This window comes from Panthera leo, chromosome D1, assembly GCF_018350215.1.
Source record: "Panthera leo isolate Ple1 chromosome D1, P.leo_Ple1_pat1.1, whole genome shotgun sequence".
Taxonomy (NCBI): Eukaryota; Metazoa; Chordata; class Mammalia; order Carnivora; family Felidae; genus Panthera; species Panthera leo.
Window position 1 is genome coordinate 86,937,738 of NC_056688.1, and position 19,131 is coordinate 86,956,868.

At 42.8% G+C, this 19,131-nt stretch overlaps 1 protein-coding gene across 5 annotated transcripts in view; it reads left to right on the forward strand.

Moving 5' to 3' along the window:
• The first annotated feature begins 4,139 nt into the window (after positions 1 to 4,139).
• Positions 4,140 to 19,131, forward strand: part of QSER1 (glutamine and serine rich 1) — an 80,575-nt gene continuing 65,583 nt past the window's right edge. For 3 of the 5 annotated variants that reach the window (XM_042904597.1, XM_042904600.1, XM_042904601.1), the window contains exons 1-2: positions 4,140 to 4,228; positions 5,972 to 6,070. The gene's annotated coding sequence lies outside the window, so the exon portion shown is untranslated. Of the gene's footprint in view, positions 4,229 to 4,529; positions 4,920 to 5,968; positions 6,071 to 19,131 lie in introns of those variants that run through there. The other 2 variants (XM_042904598.1, XM_042904599.1) reach the window with 2 other exon arrangements.

Genomic DNA, 19,131 nt, shown 5'->3' on the forward strand with positions numbered 1-19,131 from the left:
TGTAGTCTTAAAGTGCCCACAAGATATGTATTAATTATAAATTTTTTGTTTATTTTTTGAGAGAGAGACAGTGTAAGTGAGGGAGAGGCAGAGAGAGAGGGAGACACAGAATCTGAAGCAGGCTCCAGGCTCTGACCTGTCAGCACAGAGCCCCACATGGGGCTTGAACTCACAAACCATGAGATCATGACCTGAGCCGAAGTCAGATGCTTAACCAACTGAGCCACCCAGGTGCTCTGATACATATTAATTATAAAGGAAAATATGGTAACTCTTCAGTGGAGAAACCTGGCAGGACCAAGCTTATGGAGTTTTGGAGTCAAACAAACATAGGTGGCCTGAAGCTTCACTTGCACCATCATCAATTTGTAACTTAACTTCATTAGCCCTCAATTTCCTGTAAAATGGAGGTGATAAAAACCAATACCCACATCTTAAGGATATTTTGAGGATTAAGTATAATAATCTATGTAAAGCCCATAGCACAGGACCTAGCACATACATATTCAATATTTACTGGTTTTTCTTTTTTTTAAAGATTTTAGTTGTAAGTACTCTACACGCAACATGGGGCTTGAATTCACAACCCCAAGATCAAGGGTGGTACAGTCCAACAACTGGGTAAGCCAGGTGCCCCTATTTATTGTTTATTTTGATGAGAATAGCTATCATTTACAGAATGAGGTTAAAATTTCCTGTAATCTATTCAAAGAGATAAGAGATACACTCAGTGAAAGACTTCATGATCAGGCCATACCTGTATCTTTCCAGGTCATACTTAAATTGTTCTTCATCCCCAGACCTCCTGGTCTTCTACCATTCAACCTTCCTTTTTCTAGACTCCTGATCAGCTAAGCCATTCATCAGAGCCTGAGTCCATCCACATCCATAGCTCAGACCATTTCTTTATACATACAAAATTGCTGATCAAGTATGCTTCTTGAAGTTCTGCTCACTGAGAGGAATGTGCCTTATCACTGTCTTTCAGTGACACCTCTGAGTGAGGCTGTGGCTTCCAAAGAAGCAGGCTCTTCTGACTCCATTGCTAGCTCCCCAATGGATACGACAGGCAATGGAGAGCAATCAAAGATGACTGATAGGGTTAAGCCTCATAGAGAAAGTAATAGTGGGACTTACTGTATTTCTGATATTTTAATTTCTGATGCTGACCTAAGGGACTAGAATTAGGGTTGTCCTGGCAAAGATGGGGCTTATGCCAGAAAAGAAAGGAAAAATGAATAAGTAAGCCCCCTCCATCATCAATCCATTTCCCACTCCCGATATACTTGGTAAAACCACAAACTTGACCTCCTTGGATCTTTCCAGTTAACAGCTGGTCTGTTTGTAACATTAAAATATATAAACTCATTGACTGCATTTCCAGTTAGGCAAGCCCAAATTCTGCTTTTCCCAACAAACTAATAAACAAGGCTGCCTCAGTGGAGATGGAGTTCCACTGTTCTCTCCTCCATCTGATTGCCTCCATCACCTTAAAGCAAGTGGCTGAACGCTGGGCCTCTGTTTCCTCAACAACAAAATAAGGGTGATGAACTACCCAGTCTAACTCCAATCTCCCTACAAGTTGAAATACTTTGTGATTTTTCTAATGGGAGGGAGGAAAGCTGGAAATGTGAGGACACCGTTCATGATATATTCTGAGGCATTAATAACTCCTAGACAATAAACTCAGAAGGAAGTGAAGATGGAGGTGAGGAAGAGGAAAGACTCCTTCTGAAGTGTAAGATTTCAATTCCTCTTGCCACCAAACTGTCTTTGATTGCATTGATTTTCAAAACTTGCCCCCAATTTTAGAATTGCGATAGAAATAGCGGGCAAAGGAACATCATATATGATGACAGAGGAATATTATTTTTAAAATATTCACCAAAAAGTTCCCTTAATTTCTTTTCTGATTTATATGACATAAATAAACTACATAAAGGTGTGAGGGACTATAAAGGTTTTATTACCACTTGTTTGGTATTGCCTGCATATCTGAGTACCAGTTGTGGGTATCTCAAACTAAGTGCCATAAAACATTTACAGCATGCCACCCCACTTCCTACACTTTCGGTGAAGACAAAACTTGAGTGCTCACAAAAATACTTATAAATGTAATAGTTAGTAGTGAGAACTTTCTTCTTTTATTTAGATTACAGATCTTCAGTCTGTAGCAAGAAAAATAAATGTTGTAAGGAAGATTTATGTTACTTCTCGGCAGGATCTCAGATTATCTGGCAAATTCCTTCCCCAAGGAAAACTACTTTTCAAAGAAACCCTCAGTAAATGCATACTGGAATTAACATAAAATTGGCAAGATCACTTGTGTCTAGGCGTTGGAATTCATTTGTAAATAACGACTGCTCACTTCCTTGCTTCCCCACCCGGGGACCAGACTCCCAAGCATTACAGGTGCCGAAAGACTTAGAAAAAGGAAGGAATAGGAACAAAAGGATGTTGGCGCCAGGAGGAAAACAGAATCTCCCAGAACAAAAATAATCTCAGAAGGAATAGCAGAGTCAGTATCAGGTATTACCGAAATTTAAACTGGCTCTTAAAATGGTGAACAGTTTTATTAACTAGGTCTTCTATTATGCCCGTCTGTTTAAACTTTTAAGCTTATCTTGAGGGGCAGATTTCGGTGCTAAGCACGTAATAGTTATTAAACTAATATTGACTTTTTTAAGGGTGATGGTCAATAAATATAAACTTTACTGTTTAACTTTTACTTTATGCCTTAAGGACCAAACGATGATTTCTATGATCCCTAAAGTTCACTACTCGTGAGTTATAGAAGAAACACAGCTCTGATATAAACACAGAAGATCTTCAAATAATAATTAAATTAACCCCTGCCAAACAGCGTGGTCAGATAGGAAATGTTTGGGTAGAGTCTTGCTGAAGTCCCAAGACTCAAACAAAAAACTCCAACACAAAGTGTGAACAGTGAGTTTAAATATATTGTAATTAAAGTCATCCAGATGGTAGTTGGATTAATCAATGAAGAGGCAGTATTTACCTTGGGATAGAAGATTCTGAAATCCAGAATGAGAAAATCCCTAAGGTGGGGGTGGGGACAGTTAATAGGAGCCCCTGGGAAAGGTCTTTTCAACGAGGATTGGAAAATAATACGTTTGAATTTGAATCTCTTTGAATATAAATCTCCCCTAACAGCAGGAAAAGGGTCCTCTAGCCCAGCAAGCTTTGTGCAGGAAGGGAGTAAACGGAACTGTAAAACAGCCCGCTCAGCTGTTTCTGGTTTGGGACTGGGAGCAGAGAAAGAAATCGCGATGTGGGAACTGAGTATTTGAGACACTCAAAATAACTCGAAGGGTCAAATAACGAACTCCAGGCAAAGCGTTGACAAGCCTCCCCCTTTGTAGCACCTACGCTGGGTTTCCGCTCAATTTCCCCTCCCTCGCGCTAGGACAACTGCAGGCGCGGCCCCTTCCCACGCGGGACGCGGCGAGCGTGGACAGCTCCCCTTGGAGCAGCCGAGGGCGGGAAGTCCGCGGCCCGTTGGCTACGGCTGGCGGGCAGCCCTCCGGATCCCCGAAGCCGGCTGGGCCGACAGGCCTCGAGCCTTCTCCGCCCCGGCTGGCCTGAGAGAGGCGGCCGGTGGCGGCAGAGGCCTCGCGGGCCGCCCGTCTGGCCCGCGAGCGGCGAGCGCGGGGCGCCGAGGGGAGGCGGGGCGAGGCCGTGGGGCGGAGGGGGGCGGGAGGTGCATCCTGGGAAATCCACCAACATGGGGCGAAGCGGCCACCGCCGCCGCCGTGAGTCCCGGCCGCGGATGCCGCTGCTTCCCTGACGCCCAGCTGGGGCCTCGCGGCGCGCCGCGGCCTGGGTTCCCCTGGCAGAGACCGGCCAGCGCGCCCTCCGCCCGTCCTCCCGCCGGGGCCATGTGAGGGGGCAGCTCCCTCCGCCGCCGCCTCCTCCTCCTCTTCCTCCCCCCGCCCCCTCCCTCCCCTCCCGCCCCCCTCACACTGGGCCCTAGAGGAGCCCCCACTGCTGCCCGCCCTCCCTACGCAACCCCCACGATGGACAGGAACTACGCGACCTCCGGCTTCGCGGACCCGCCGCCGCCGCCCGCGCCCCCCGCCGCCCCCGCCACCGCCAGCGCCGCCGCACCACCCCCCGCCCCCGCCTGGGCCTACGAACCCCGAGCCGCGGCGGCCGCCGCCGCCAGCAGCAGCTGCAGCAGCGGCAGCAGCCCCAGCCTCAAGGCCAGGTAGGGAGGGTGGGCGGCGGGGTCGTTGTGGGCCAGGAAAGGCCGGGGATGCGTTTGGGGCCTTCGCTCCTGTGCAGCGCCGCCCAGGGGTCCGGGCCGGGCGGAGAGCCTTCCACTCTTCTCCTAGCCCATGCCCGCGTCGGGAGAGGCTGCTGATGACTCCTATGAGGTGGTCTTGGGGTGGGTGGGGGCGCCCAGTGCAGGATTCGCGCCCGGGGCTGCTCGGGGACTAGGAGTAAAAGGGAGGGCTGGGCGGGAGTCGTGGGTCTCCGTCACCTCGCGGGTCTTGGGCTCTCTCACATGGTGAAGTTTGGGTTCGTGCCTGAACTCGGCGATCAGGGAGACCCGGGACTGGCTCCGGGGGGCCGAGGGGGGCTCTGAGGAGTTCCGGGCAGTGACATTCCATTGTATTGGAATGGACAATGTGGTTGGGGACCCCGGCAATGTGAGGGTGGGGGAAGCGCGAGAGGAAGAGGCGTCGAGCTGTGTCTCTGACATTGGGAGACCCGGGAGGGCTGGATTGCGGGAGAACCCCTGGGGCGTGGGGGCCCGGGAGAGGGCCTGGAGGGGCGCGAAAGCTGCGAAGGGGCTGGGTGACATATGTTTGCGGTGGTGGCCAAGACTAAGCTATTTCTCTTCCACGCGTTCAAAGTTACTGTTGGGTTTCCTCCCCTTTTAACAACAGCAGGAAGTAAGGGAGCTTTTTTGCCTTCTGTATCTTGGGGAGACTAGGAGTTGGGAAGAAATTGGAGCGGGGGGTCAGCGAAGGCCATAAAGGTTGAAGAACAGAAGCATGCTTCTCCATCTCGGCTTCTGAAACCCCGGTTCATTATGTAGAGCGGGGTTCGGTTCAAGAGTTCATCTTTGCTCCATCATGACCAAGAGAATCTAAAATGTTGACTCTTACTAGATATTTAAGCTCGCGGGAAATGTGTAGTAGTGCCACACTTTGAAATGGTCCATTTGAATGATAACTGGAAGGCGTGGTCTGCTTTGGACGATTCGGGAGCGGGGTGTTTTAAAGCCACCTCTGCCGAACAATGCAGAATCTGGTAGGTGCAGCTTCTGATTACAAGGACCAGGGAATCCTGGGTTGCTAATGACTTCATCCTCAGCTACCAACAGGAAGCTTCGTGGCTTTATGATCTCATCAGATTTCTTCACTATTGTCACAACAGAAGTGAACTTTTTTTTACTTTATATATTACACTGTTCTAGATTATCTTCTTTGTTTTTATCAAAGTTCCACGTTCGTGATTTGGAAAATAATGTGTGAAGAGTAGCTGGTCTTTTGTCTTAAATACTACCTCGGGATGATTCTGAGAGAATGAGAAAAATTTGGTTCAAGAAAAGGGAAATAAGCTTTCTTAGAAAATTTTAGGTCCTTTGTTTAAAAGAGCTGGGATTTAAAAAATAATAATGTGATGTGCCAATTTGGAGCTAAATAATTGAAACTTTTCAGAAATAGTCATAACTTTGTATTATATACAATTAAGACATTTCAAGGAGTTTTATGAAAAATGTTTGGCACTTTTCCCATTGATTTTTTTTTTGATGCTAATTTTACTATTCGTTTTTCAAGTGGCTTTTGCATTGAGTACGATAATTTACAAATTAAAATTACTTTCTCTTCAGTAAACAGTAATGATAGGTATTTGTGTATCATTTTTTATGTTTTAAATTAAAAGTATTAGGTAAATGGAACAATTTCTACCTAGTTATTTCTGTTATTTCTTTTAGCAGAATACTTCTGAGGCAAGAAACTAAAATCTACTTGTCATATTTTCCAAATGTTATTTATCACAGTAACAAAGAATGACTTCCCAAACACATTTGAAAACAGTAAGTAGATTCATTTGGGACACGTAATCTAAAAGAAATTTATTTTCTGTTTTTTGGAAGTTATTGATTCTTAAATGCTAAGCCCCCCCCCTTTAAAAATATGTATTTTGGGGGTGGAGTCAACTAAATTTTAGCATAGAACATGCAGGTTTTCCCCCTCCCCCACCAACTTGCTTTGTTAACATCTTGTGTTAGGATCAGGCCATCTGTACAGGGCTACGCACACTTCTTAATTGTACCTCATTTTATTCTTCAAATTGTGCAATGTCCTCTTTCATTTCAGTTATATAGAAAATACTGAATCTGAAATATGGCTTGTAAGTCTTTAGCTATTCTGCATTTTTAGAAGCCTATTCATATTTTTATAACATTTTTAAAAGCTTTTTCATAATTCATATATCAGTTGAATGTTTTTGTTCCCCTTTGCGGCAGTTTCTTCTTGAAGGTGCAAATGAGTACTAGTGTAATGATATATGGATACTTATCCATAAAGAATTAGTCTGTCACCTTGTTTCCAGTAACCTATTCAGAAGTGAACAGATGGTAATGACATTTAGTTGTTACTGACATGGGATCTAACATCCTACTTGTGTCTTTGCTTGGTCCTGAGATGGAACATTTTCATCAGTTGATGGGAAAGAACGTGGTAAACAATTTTTCATTACTTTGAAATAATACTTTTTTGGTATAACAGCTCCATCAGATACGAGGTATTTCTCTTGTTTTACAATTAAAAAATAAAGAGCTAATGGGAAACTCCAACCGTTTATCTTAGGGCGTATAGAGGGTTTTCTGAATATTTCTGAATATATCTGAAATACTTGCTAAATAAATGGGAAATTCAGGGATAAAAATTGGTCCTATAAATCTCCATTTTTTTTGGTGTGTTCTTCGTTAGTTTTAGGGACTGAATGACTGTATCTTTGCCTATCACCATGCATTTGGAAATACTTTTGTGGGGCTGTCTTAGATACCTTTGTATACCTTTTGGAAATAAGATGATCATCAGGAAGCTGCATACCTGCTGCCTTTTCTCTACCTGTTATTTATATCATGTACAGAACATCAAGAGGCTGTTTCCATCATAGTGATGATAGATATGTTTGTATTTGAATATGTACCAGAAAGTGACTAAATAAAAATGCTTTGTTTAAAGTAGGTTTATATCTGTTTTTGTAATTTTGTCACTTGAAACAGTCTATTTTTTTGCCACCAGTTTTTAAAATTTCCTGATACATAAGTTCTTTCTGATCGTATAGAATGTGTAATGAGTAGGGATAAGTACCCCTCCAAAAACCAGAAAAATAATTAACTTCTCTAAAACTGGTCAGCTATCTTGAGGACTTTTTGGGTAAGTTTTAAATCTAGAGTTTCTCTCAAGGCTTTTGGGAAAAGACCTTGTAAGATCACAATTTATGAGTAGAGACAATCCCAAATTAGTGAAGGGTTATTTCAAACAAACTTTTGTTATTCACAAAGTATTTTCTCATAGAGACCATGTTGTAAATAATAATAGATATATTTACTGAGCTAATTTGTGCTAGTTACTGTTTTAAGTGATGCATATGTGCATGCATACACAAAACACACACACAAACATGCTTAATCTTAATCCTCTGAGGTAGGTATTATTTTTACCTTTTATGAATGAGGAAACTAAGGCATAGAGGCATTAAGTATAACAAAGTCAAAGTATAATTAAGTGTAATATATTTATAGCCACCTAGTAAATAGGGGAGCTGGGATTTAAACCTGGGCATTGTGGATCTGGAGCCTGCATGTTTAATTACTATATTGGACTACTTCATGGTAAGATAGTCTAACAATGTAATCTGCCTATATTATGAGTTAAATGAGCTTTTATAGCTGGCCTAGAAACCTACCATCATTAGTATCATGTCACTGTTGACCTTTTTTTCCCAAGGGAAATGTGCTTTTTTTTTTTTTTTTAAATTCTTTTAAATGTTTATTTTTGAGAGAGACAGAGTGTGAGCAAGGAAGGGGCAGAGAGAGAGAAGGAGACACAGAATCTGAAGCAGGCTCCAGGCTCTGAGCTGTCAGTACAAAGCAATGCGGATCTTGAACCTATGGACCGTGAGATCATGACCTGAGCCGCAGTCAGTCGCCCATCTGACTGAGCCACCCAGGCGCTCTGAAACATGCTTTCTTTTACTTTCATAGCACTGTACTTTGCTGGTTTTCCTCTTACCTTTCTAACCCACTGCTTTTCCCTGTTCTTCATTAATTCTTCCTCTTCTGATCTCTACGTGTCGCTTGCTCAGGACTTTGAACTGATACAATTTCTTGTGCTTTCTCCTGAGGATAATTACATCCATGCTATGACTTCTGTTTTTTTAAGTTTATTTATTTATTTTTGAGAGAGAGAGAGAATGAGCTGGGGAGGGTTAGAGAGAATCCAAAGCAGGCCCACACTGTCAGTGCAGAGCCCGATGTGGGGCTCAACCCCACAAACCGTGAGATCTTGACCTGAGCTAAAACCAAGAGTCAGGTGCTTGACTGACTTAGCCACCCAGGTGCTCCATGCCTATGACTTTAAATACCATCTCTGGAGATGCCTATGTATATGTCTAAGGCACAAACCTGTTCTGATCACCTAATCACATAAACAGCTACCTCTCTGAGCTTTTACTTGGGTGTATAAGGACCATTTAGTGATGAACTCCTGCTCTCCCCACCTATTTCACCTCTGCTTCTCTAATAAGGCCTGTCTCAGGAAGTCACACTTTTGTCCATATAGTTACCCAGGTCAACCTGGGAGTTGTGTGTGCTTAGTCACCAATCCCTCCTGCTTTTTTTTTAATCTCTTAAATATATCTTGAAATTGTCTACTTCTTTCTACTCCTTTCCCTTCTACTGCTCCACCCTGATCCAAGCCACCATTATTTTTCACAATAACTGCAGTCTCCTCCAAACTAAACAATCTTTAACCTTTTCTTCCTTCAGTTAACTCTTAGAGAATTCAGACTGATTTTTTTTTTTAAACATAAATTTGCTAGTTTGATTATGTTGCCCCTTTGCTTTATAAAACCTTTCCATGGTTACTCCTGCATCTTAGGATCAAGTTTTTAAAATTTATAAAAACAATGTATATGGCCCTGCATTTACTGGTCCATTTTAAATTCCTTGGGCCACTCTAAATTCCTTCCTACCTTAAAACTTTCATACATGCTGTTACCTCCACTTAGACAACTCACTCTTTCCCTCCCTCTTTACCTGACTTCTTAAGGTATTTATGTCAGAGACTCACTGCCTTCCAACCTCTGTCCCATGTTGTTTTGTGCAATGGTATATATGTTTTCACACTGTATTTTAGTGTACTTTAATATAATTCTTAGAAATATCATATACTTATATGCTATTTATGTAATAGATACCTTCCTCTTTAGAATGGAAGTTCTTTGAGGGACAGTTTTGTGTACTGCTATATATCTAGTACTTACTCTAGTGTCTGGCATATAGATGGTGCTTAATACATATTTATGACACAAAAGCCTGAACTCTTGAGTTAGTTTGGTAATTGGAAGCCCTTTCCTTCCTGCTGCAGCTTCTACTCCTTGACCCTGTAGTAGGAACCAAGACAAAGGGCTTAGGACATTTGTGATTATCATTGGTTAGAAGTGAGGATGTGGGCTGCTGCTTGTTTTCTACATTTCCTTGCTATGCTCTCTGGAACAATGAATACTAAACTGTATGTAGCAAAACTTAGTCCAAGTTTTTTTTCCATTCATTAAACAAATATTTGAGTGCCCAAAGTACGCGAGACACTATTGCTTTATCCCAGGTATTATATATTTCTTCAGTGAAAACTTGAGAAATCATTCATTTGTGCATTCATTAAAATGTATTGAGCATCTTTGAGTTTCTGTTACTGAGCTAAGTTCTATAGGCTACCAAAAAAAAAAAAAAAAAAAAATGAAAAAGACACTGCTTTGCCTTTCAAAGAACTTGTGATCCAAAGAGGAAACAGGATAATATCACTTGCTGCCTCTCTGCTTGGTTTCTAAATGTTGAAGTGCCCAGGGGCTTGGAGTTCCAGACTTTTTCCTTCTCTCCTCACTTACCCTGGGTGAAGTTGCCATACACATCATTTAACTTTCAAATTTATATTTGTATATTCATATCTAGTTACAACGGGGCCTCCGCATCATCTCCACTTGGGTATTGAGTAGGTATTTCAAACATACTATATCCAAAACATGGTTATCACCCTAAGCCCTAACCTGGTCCTCCTTTAAGCTTCCCAACCTCAGTAAATAAGATCACTTGCTTAGTAGTGCTGGCCCAAAAGACTGGAGCCACCTGTGATTCATTTCTTTCCGCCCATATTCATCCCCTCGGTAAATCCTGTTGGTTTGATCTCCATATCCATAATTTCCCACAGGACTGTGCAGTCCCTCCTATTGCTTTCCTTGTTTCCACTTTAGCCTTCTAGAGTTTATTAAACATGCAACAGCCAGTTAACATTGCAAAATACATATCAGGTAATGTTGTGACCCTGCTTAAAACCTTCCATTGTTACTCAGAGGAAAATCCAACGTCTTTATCATGGCCTACAAGGCCCTGTGTGATCTGAGCCTCAGCTAATTCTCCAACCTCATTATTCTACTCCCCCTACCATCCTTCAGCCATGCTGGCTTTATGTCTGTTCCTGAAACATGTTAAGATTATTTGTGCCCTAGGAATTTTGCGCTGGCTATTCTCTTTATCTGGTATTCTTTTCACAGGTCTTCCGCTTTGTTGCTTCTTCTGGACACCCAGGTCTTCACCCAGGCCTCATAAAGGCCTTCTCTGCACTATCTAAAGTAACCTCTCATCATTGCATCATATCATAGAGTTTTGTTTTCTTCATAGCATTATCACTGTCTGAAGTAGTTTTGTAGAATTATGTGTATTGTTACTAACCTTTCCTCATCCCACTAACTACCACTAATAGAATGTATATTCCATGAGGACAGAGATCTTGTCTGTCTTGTTCACCTCTGTAGAAGGCAGCTTGGAGTAGTGGTTGATAGCATAAACTCTGAAGTCAGAATTTTTGGGATTCTATTTTGACTCCACTTGCACTATGATCTTAAATAAGTTTCTTAATCTCTCTGTGCCTGAGTTCCTTGTATAAAATGAGCATTTTTGAAAAAATTTTTTATGTTTATTTCTTTTTGCGAGAGAGAGAGAGCGTGAGCGAACATGAGCAGGGGAGGGGCAGAGAAAGAGGGAGACACAGAATGTGGCAGGCTCCAGGCTCTGAGCTGTCAGCACAGACACCGGCACGAGGCTCAAACCCACAAACTACAAGATCATGATCTGAGCCGAAGTCAGATGCTTAGCCAACTGAACCACCCAGGTACCCCAAAATGAGCATACTTTCCAGAGTTCTTGAAAATTAAATGAAATAACTCAGAAAAGTGTTTAGAATGGCATCCACATTCTGAACTATATAGAATATTAGCTTTTTTAAAAAAAATTTTTTTAATGTTTATTTTTGAGAGAGAGACAGAGCGCGAGTTAGGAAGGGGCAGAGAGAGAGGGAGACAGAGAATGTGAAACAGAGATCATGACCTGAGTTGAAGTCGGACGCTTAACCGACTGAGCCACCCAGGCACCCCTAGAATATTAGCTTTGTTGTCAGCACTTAGGACAATGTCTGGCAGGCACATTATAAGTGTCTGCTAAACATTCAGCAAATGAATTGAAGCCCGGTAGTACTAAGCAGAATATTTGTTTCTTTTTAAGTGTTACCAAAATGCTTTGGGGACTTAGAAGGAAAAATTAAATAAAGTTCAAGGGGATCATGGAAGCCTTGTCAGGTATATTACATACATCTGACCTGAATTATTGTTAATGTTGCATGAATAGAATAAGGGATGAGCATGAAGTGGGGGTGCCTGGGTGGCTCAGTCAGTTAAGTGTCTGACTTCAGCTCAGGTAATGATCTCACTGCTCATAGGTTTGAGCCCCGCATCAGGCTCTGTGCTGATAGCATCAAGCCTGAAGCCTGCTTCAGATTCTGTGTCTCCCTCACTCTCTGCCCCTTCCCTGCTCATTCTCTCCCCCCCACCTCTCTCAAATATAAACATAAACATTAAAGAAAAAAAATTTTAAAAAGGAGGAAATGGAATCAGACCAGTTAAGGGCTGATCCTTAAACTGACAGCATCACTTACGGTCAAAGCAGTTCTGGGCCCAGTGTAGAGTTATGGGAGAAAGACTATACAAAGGTGTGTTTCATTGGGGAGGTCAGCAGAGTAACACTCTACCACAGTGTATTAGTGCTAGACTTGGACAGCTTTGATGACAGACTACGGAGTATAGTCTGTACATCTCAATAGGAAGCTTTGAAAGGTTTTTGAGAAGGATGATGATGATATGAGCAAATAAGTGTTGTAATATTATTTTCTCAGTTAAGTACATAATGCATTAGAATTGGCAGAGGTAGGGACACCTGGCTGACTCAGTCAGTTGCACATCCAACTCTTGATATCAGCTCAGGTCCAGGGTTGTGGGATGGAGCCCCGTGTTGGGCTCCGTGCCGAGCATGGAGCCTACTTGGGATTCTCTCTCTCTTTCCCTCTGCCCTCTCCCCAACTCACTTGCTCTCGCTCTAAAATAATTTTTTAAAAATTGGCATAGGTATAACACAGATACCAAATGAGAGGCAATTCATCAGTCCAGACAGGAGGGAGGTTGTATTAGTCAAGGTTCTCAGAGAACCTTGATTCTCAGAGAAATATTCTCTGAGGTTCTCAGAGAATATTCAAGGTTCTCAGAGAAATATATGATTTGTAATGGATGTGGATGGAGTATATGTATGTATATATGATAATTGTGGTATCTATCCATGTATGATTTATTATGAGGAATAGTCTCACACGATTATGGAGGCTGAAAAGCTCCATGCTCTATTCTTTGCAGTCTGGAGACAAAGAAGGCCTGTTGTGTAATTCAGTCTGAGTCCTAAGGCTTGAGAACGAGGGGAGCCCATGACATAAATCCCAGTGTGAGGGCTGGAGAAAATGAGATGTCCCAACTCACACAGTGAGGCAGGAAACGGGGGGCAGTTTATTTCTGGGGAAAAGGAGGCAGAAACATGCTTAATCTGGGTACCCAGTGGCCAGTGAAGGTGACCTTGTCATCTTTACACCTGTAGGCATCTATTTAATCTGTACTTAATCTCCAAATAAAGATAACAGTAAGATCGTAATTTTTTCTAGCAGGATACAACTATCCTGTGTACAACTGAAAACCTGCCAGTCCCTTCCCCAGGAGAGCAGATTAAGTCCTTGAGTGATGTTTATTCTTCTCCTTGATATCCTATAACTTAAATACTGTGATGTAAAATTAATAATACTTAAGTACTGTGATAGAAAATCAGTACATCTTATGTCACATGATAAGGAAATAAGAGGAAAGAAAACAAATATACATGGACACAAAAACATAAGCAAAATAAGGAGGAAATACTCATGACAATTATAGTCCTGTTTCTTTAGCTGGTTATATACTCATAGCTAGTATTGTAACTACCTCTTCCACTACCCATTCTGTTTGCCTTCAGCAAGTATCTCAGCTGCCTGTGGTTCTTTACCTGGTCGGGTGACCCAACCTTCATTTCTAAAGGGCCTGTACCATTATGGTCCTGTTTGGACTTAGTTGTTTTAGTTTTCCGTTGACTTTAATTACAGGGCATGGTAATACTTGAGCATCACCTTAAGGGACTTCCTGTATTCCACACATACTCATCATTGCTTGCATTGCAGAGAATTTCAATTTCCCCTTGGTAGAGTAGGAATTCCTTTTTTTGTCTGTTGATTCAGAGGCATGAGAAGAAGCCCAAAGTGGCCGAGTGGCAGTCTTAACTTCCAGTCCAGTAGAATCATTGTTGAGTCTCCTAATGAAGCATTTTTCCTGCTGGATCTTAGACCTCCAGGCCAGTAGAGCATAAAGTCACTGAAACTGGGAGTTTCACTTAGTGGTTCACTAAGGATGTTAATGAGTGGTGACACTCTAATTTCTCCCTTGATTCCTAGGCCCATGAAAACAATACTAGGCAACAGGATGATGATTCAGAACATATACAGAGTTCTAGAGAACCTTGCCCCAGTCCTCAAGGTGCCCCAGTCCTAGTTGGTGCTTAAATAGTCTTCAAGAGGCCATTCTACCATTCCATCAAGCCAGCTGCTTCAGGATGATGGGATACATGGTAAAACCAGTGCATTCCATAAGAATGGGCCCACTGTTGCACTCCTTTTGCTGTGAAGTGAATTCCTTCATCAGAAGGAATTCTGTGTTGGAATACCATAATGGTGGATCAGGCATTGGCGTTCCATAAGTCCACAGATGATAGTTGTGGCAGAAATCCACATCCAGAGTAAGTATCTATTCAAGAAACAACAAAGTGTTGCCCCTTCCATAATGGAAGCTGTTCAGTGTAATCAACCTGTCACCAGTAGCTGATCACCCTGCGGAATGGTACCATATCAAGGGCTCAGTGTTGTTATCTGTTGCTGGCAGATTGGGCACTCAGCAGTGGCCATAACCACGTCAGTCTTAACATGTGGAAGTGCATGTTGCTGACCCCATGCATAACATCCATCCCTGCCACCATGGCATTTTGTTCATTAGCCCAGAGTGGCTGGTGAAGAATGTTCTCTGATATCCACAGACCAGGTCATTCTATCCACTTAATGATTAAAATCCTCCTCTGTTAAGGTCACCTTTTGGTAAACATTCACACAGAAAACAAATCTTTGATTTTTTTGCCCATTCAGGTGTGTATCCATATACTTTCTTTGTCAGCAGTTTTCCAGTTATGTTCCTTTCAAGTCCCAGGCCATCCAGCTGAACCATTGGCTGCAGTACCTGAATCAATATATAATTGCTCTTCTGGCCATTTCTCTTTTCAAGGAAAATGGACATCCGGGTACTCTGCTTGATGTTCTGCCTACCAGGAAGATTTCCCTTTACCACTGTTCTTCAGTGATATCCCAGAAAGGGACTGTAGTGCAGCAGCTGTCTCCTTTAGCTAGTGCTTACATATCTTACAGATAGGTAAACCAGGCCTAAGTCTTTTCTTCCTCTTTCAATGGATTGTAAGGGTATAGGCTGGGAGAGAGAAGGCAGAGTAACAGGAATGGGGACCATGGGGATTTCGGCCACTTCTTTTTTTTTTTCTTTTTTTTTTTTTTTAAGGTTTTATTTTTATGTAATCTCTATACCCAAGGTGGGGCTTGAACCTACAACCCTGAGATCAAGAGTCACATGCTCTGCTGACTGAGCCAGCCAGGTGCCCCTGGGCTACGTTTTTTTTTTTTTTTTTTTTTTTTTTTTGGTAATATTTATTTTTGAGAGAGAGCACGCGCACAAGTGCGTGAGGGGCAGAGAGAGAGAGAGGGAGACAGACTCCGAAGCAGGCTCCAGGCTCTGAGCTGTCAGCACAGAGCCTGACACAGGGCTCGAAGTCACAGACCGTGAGATCATGACCTGAGCTGAAGTTGGATGCTTAACTGACTGAGCCACCCAAGTGCCCCCTTGGACCACTTCTTTTTTTTTTTTTTTTTTTATGTTTTTGTTTATTTTTGTTTATTTTTTTTTAATTTACTATTTTTTTTTTAATTTTTTTTTAATGTTTATTTATTTTTGAGAGAGAGACAGAGCATGAACGGGGGAAGGTCAGAGAGAGGGAGACACAGAATCTGAAACAGGCTCCAGGCTCTGAGCTGTCAGCACAGAGCTTGGCGCGGGGCTCGAACTCACTGATCGCGAGATCATGACCTGAGCTGAGGTCGGCCACTTAACCGACTGAGCCACCCAGGCGCCCCTGTTTTTGTTTATTTTTGAAAGAGAGAGTGCAAGTGGAAGAGGGGCAGAGAGAGAGGGAGATACAGAATCCAAAGCAGGCTCCAGGCTCCAAGCTGTCAGCACAGAGGCCCATGCAGGGCTCGAACTCACGAACCACAAGATCATGACCCTAGCTGGAGTTGAACGCCCAACCGACTAAGCCACCCAGGCGCCCCTCCCTTGCACCACTTTTTAATGTAACTTTTCCCTTCGGGGCCTGCTTGGGCCTGATAGGTTATGTACTATGTCCATTTGATGATAGAGTATTGCTGTGCATATCCATCTTTATGGCTTGGTGGATCAGATAACACCCAGTTTATGATAGGTATCTTGGGTCCCGTGGTAACTTGGGGGCCCATGGTTAAATGTTCAGTTTCTGTTGAGGACCAGTAGCAGGTCAAGAGCAGTTTTTCAAAAAAGAGAGTAGTTATCTGTAGATGATGGCAGGGCCTTGCTCCAAATCCTAAAGATCTATGGCTGTAATTCACCAAAAAGGGCCTGCCAAAAGCTCTAAATAGCAGCCCTATCTGTTACTGACACTTCAGGAACCAATGGATCTGTTGGCTTATATGGCCCAAGTGGCAGAATAGCTTGCACAGCGGCCTGGGCCTGTTACACATCCTTTCTTGTCACTCAAAACTAGCAGTTTTTTGGGTCACCCAGTAAATGGGCCAGAATAACACAGACCCTAGTAAGGAATATGTTGCCTCCAAGTCCCACTAGGTACATCTCATGCATCCTTCTTAGTTGTATGAAGCCCAGAGACAAAAAACCTATCCATCACCTCAGTAAGGATATTTCAACATATCCCATACCACTGGGCTACTAGAATTTCACTGAAGTAGAACACCCCTGAATTTTGTATTTTCCACCCACTGTGATATATAAATGTCCTACCAGTAAGTCTAGAGTATTTGCTACATCTTGTTCAGTTTGTCTAATCACCATAATATTATCAATGCAAGGTGATCAAGATCTGTGCAGAGTAAATTATGACCTAGAGCTACCGAATCAATATAGCCCTGAGGTAAGACAGTAAAAGTGTATTGCTGGCATTGCCAGCTGAAAGCAAACTGCTTATGGACAGGTATGGAGAAAAAGGAATTTGCCAGATCCATAGCTGCATACCAGGCACTAGGGAATGTGTAATAATTTGCTCGAGCAATGAAACCACATCTGGTACAGAAGCTACAGTTGGATTTGCCACCTGGTTAAACATAGCAATCTGCTGTCATTTTCCAAGACCCGTCAACCTTCTGTATAGGCCAAATACATATGAATGGAGATACGGTGGAAATTACCACCCCTGCATCATTCAAATCTTTGCCTTGGTAGCACCAATCCCTGCAGCCCCTCTGAGGATTTAGTATTGCTTTTGGTTTAATTTTTTTTGAGGTAGAAGCAATTCTAATGGTGTCCACGAGGCCTTATCCTCCATAATAACCCTCACACCACAGGTCAGGGAATCAGTGTGGGGATTCTGTGAGCTGCTAAGTATGTCATTCCAATGATGCATTCTCAACCTGGGAAAATAACCATAGAATGAGTTCAAGGACCCACTAGACCCATGTGAGATGAACTTGAACCTGACCTCCATAAGGCCCTACTCTTTTAAAAAAAAAAATTTTTTTTTTTCACGTTTATTTTTTTGTGAGAGAGGGAGACAGTGTGAGTGGCGGAGGTGCAGAGAGAGGCAGACACAGAATCAGGAGCAGGCTGTAGGCTCTGAGCTGTCTGCACAGAGCCCGACATGGGGCTCGAACCCACGAACTGTGAGATCATGGCCTGAGCTGAAGTTGGATGCTTAACCGACTGAGCCTCCAGGCGCCCCAAGCCCCTACTCTTGACTACTGGGCTACAGTGATGTTTTGGGTCTCCTGGAATTAGCGTCAGGTTATAGCCCACATCCAGTAGTTCCTGAAAGGTCTGACATTATTTCCTTTTTTCCAGTATACAAGTTACCCTGGTAAAAGGCAATACATACATAGGTCCCTTTGGAGAAGGCTGAGAGAAAGATTAACAGTATACATTTTCAGTAATGTACTGCGGTCCTCCCTCATGGGGACTTGGCCTCTTTATTCAAAGACTTCTGAGTCTGGGGCCCCTGGGTGGCTCAGTTGGTTAAAGTATCTGACTCTTGGTTTCAGTTCAGATCATGATCTCACAGTTTATGAGATCAAGCACCACGTGGGGCCCTGTGCTGGCAGTGCTGAGCCTGCTTGGTATTCTCTCTGCCCCTCCCCAACTCACGCACACGTTTTGTCTCTCAAAATAAATAAAACTTTAAAAAACTTAAAAAAAATTTCTGAGTCTGCAGTCTGGTTCAAGTCTGGGAATTGACTTAAGGGCTTTTTTATTATTTGAATTAGGCTTTTGTTCACTTGACCTAGAAATTTTGTGCTTATGTAGATTAAGAATTTGGTTGGCTTCCTGTCTGTTTTACTTTCAAGGAACACCATAATCAACATCAAAGGTCTAAGTGATTCAGACTATTCAGATTGCTGCTTTGAGTCTGCTGTCCATTACAGTAACCATGTCCACCTTGCCTTTTGTAGTTGATTGACTCTTGGCCCCTGCTACCCTGGAGTCTAATTATACTCATTGTATTTAGGTTAATTGACTACAGTTTCTACAGTGAGGTTTGGCCCACAGAGATGGGTGGTCACAGAGCACTCCACAGATGTCAGGATTCCCTTCACAAATTTAGTCCTCACAGTATTGGTGAAAAGTATGTCTTCTGGACCTTCCCAATGTGGGGAAGTAGGTCTTGACAAACCTACTGGAACATTCTAATCTCCATAAGCCTTTGAATCACTTCTTCTACATTAAACCAAGGCATGAGGGCATTTCCAGTTTGCTCCTGGTGGCTGGCTGCCTTTTAGTCCATTCTTCAGCTAACCAGCCAAAATGCTAGAGCCTTTTCCAGCTCCCTAAGCTGTGGCATTAAATGCAGAATCTCTGCTTAGTGAGCCCATGTCAATAAATTTGGCCTGATCAAACCATGTTTCTTCTACCGTTAGATCCACACACATGCCCATTCCCATACATGGTCCTCAGATTTTTGTCTATATAAGTTAGAAATCAAAGTATTTCTTTTAGACTGTAACATACTTCATCCTGGACCTGACACATTGTGCCTCACCTTTAGGGGCCAGTTGGGACTTCAGTCTAGTTATGGGTCTAGAAACACAGAGAGGTGGTAGGGAT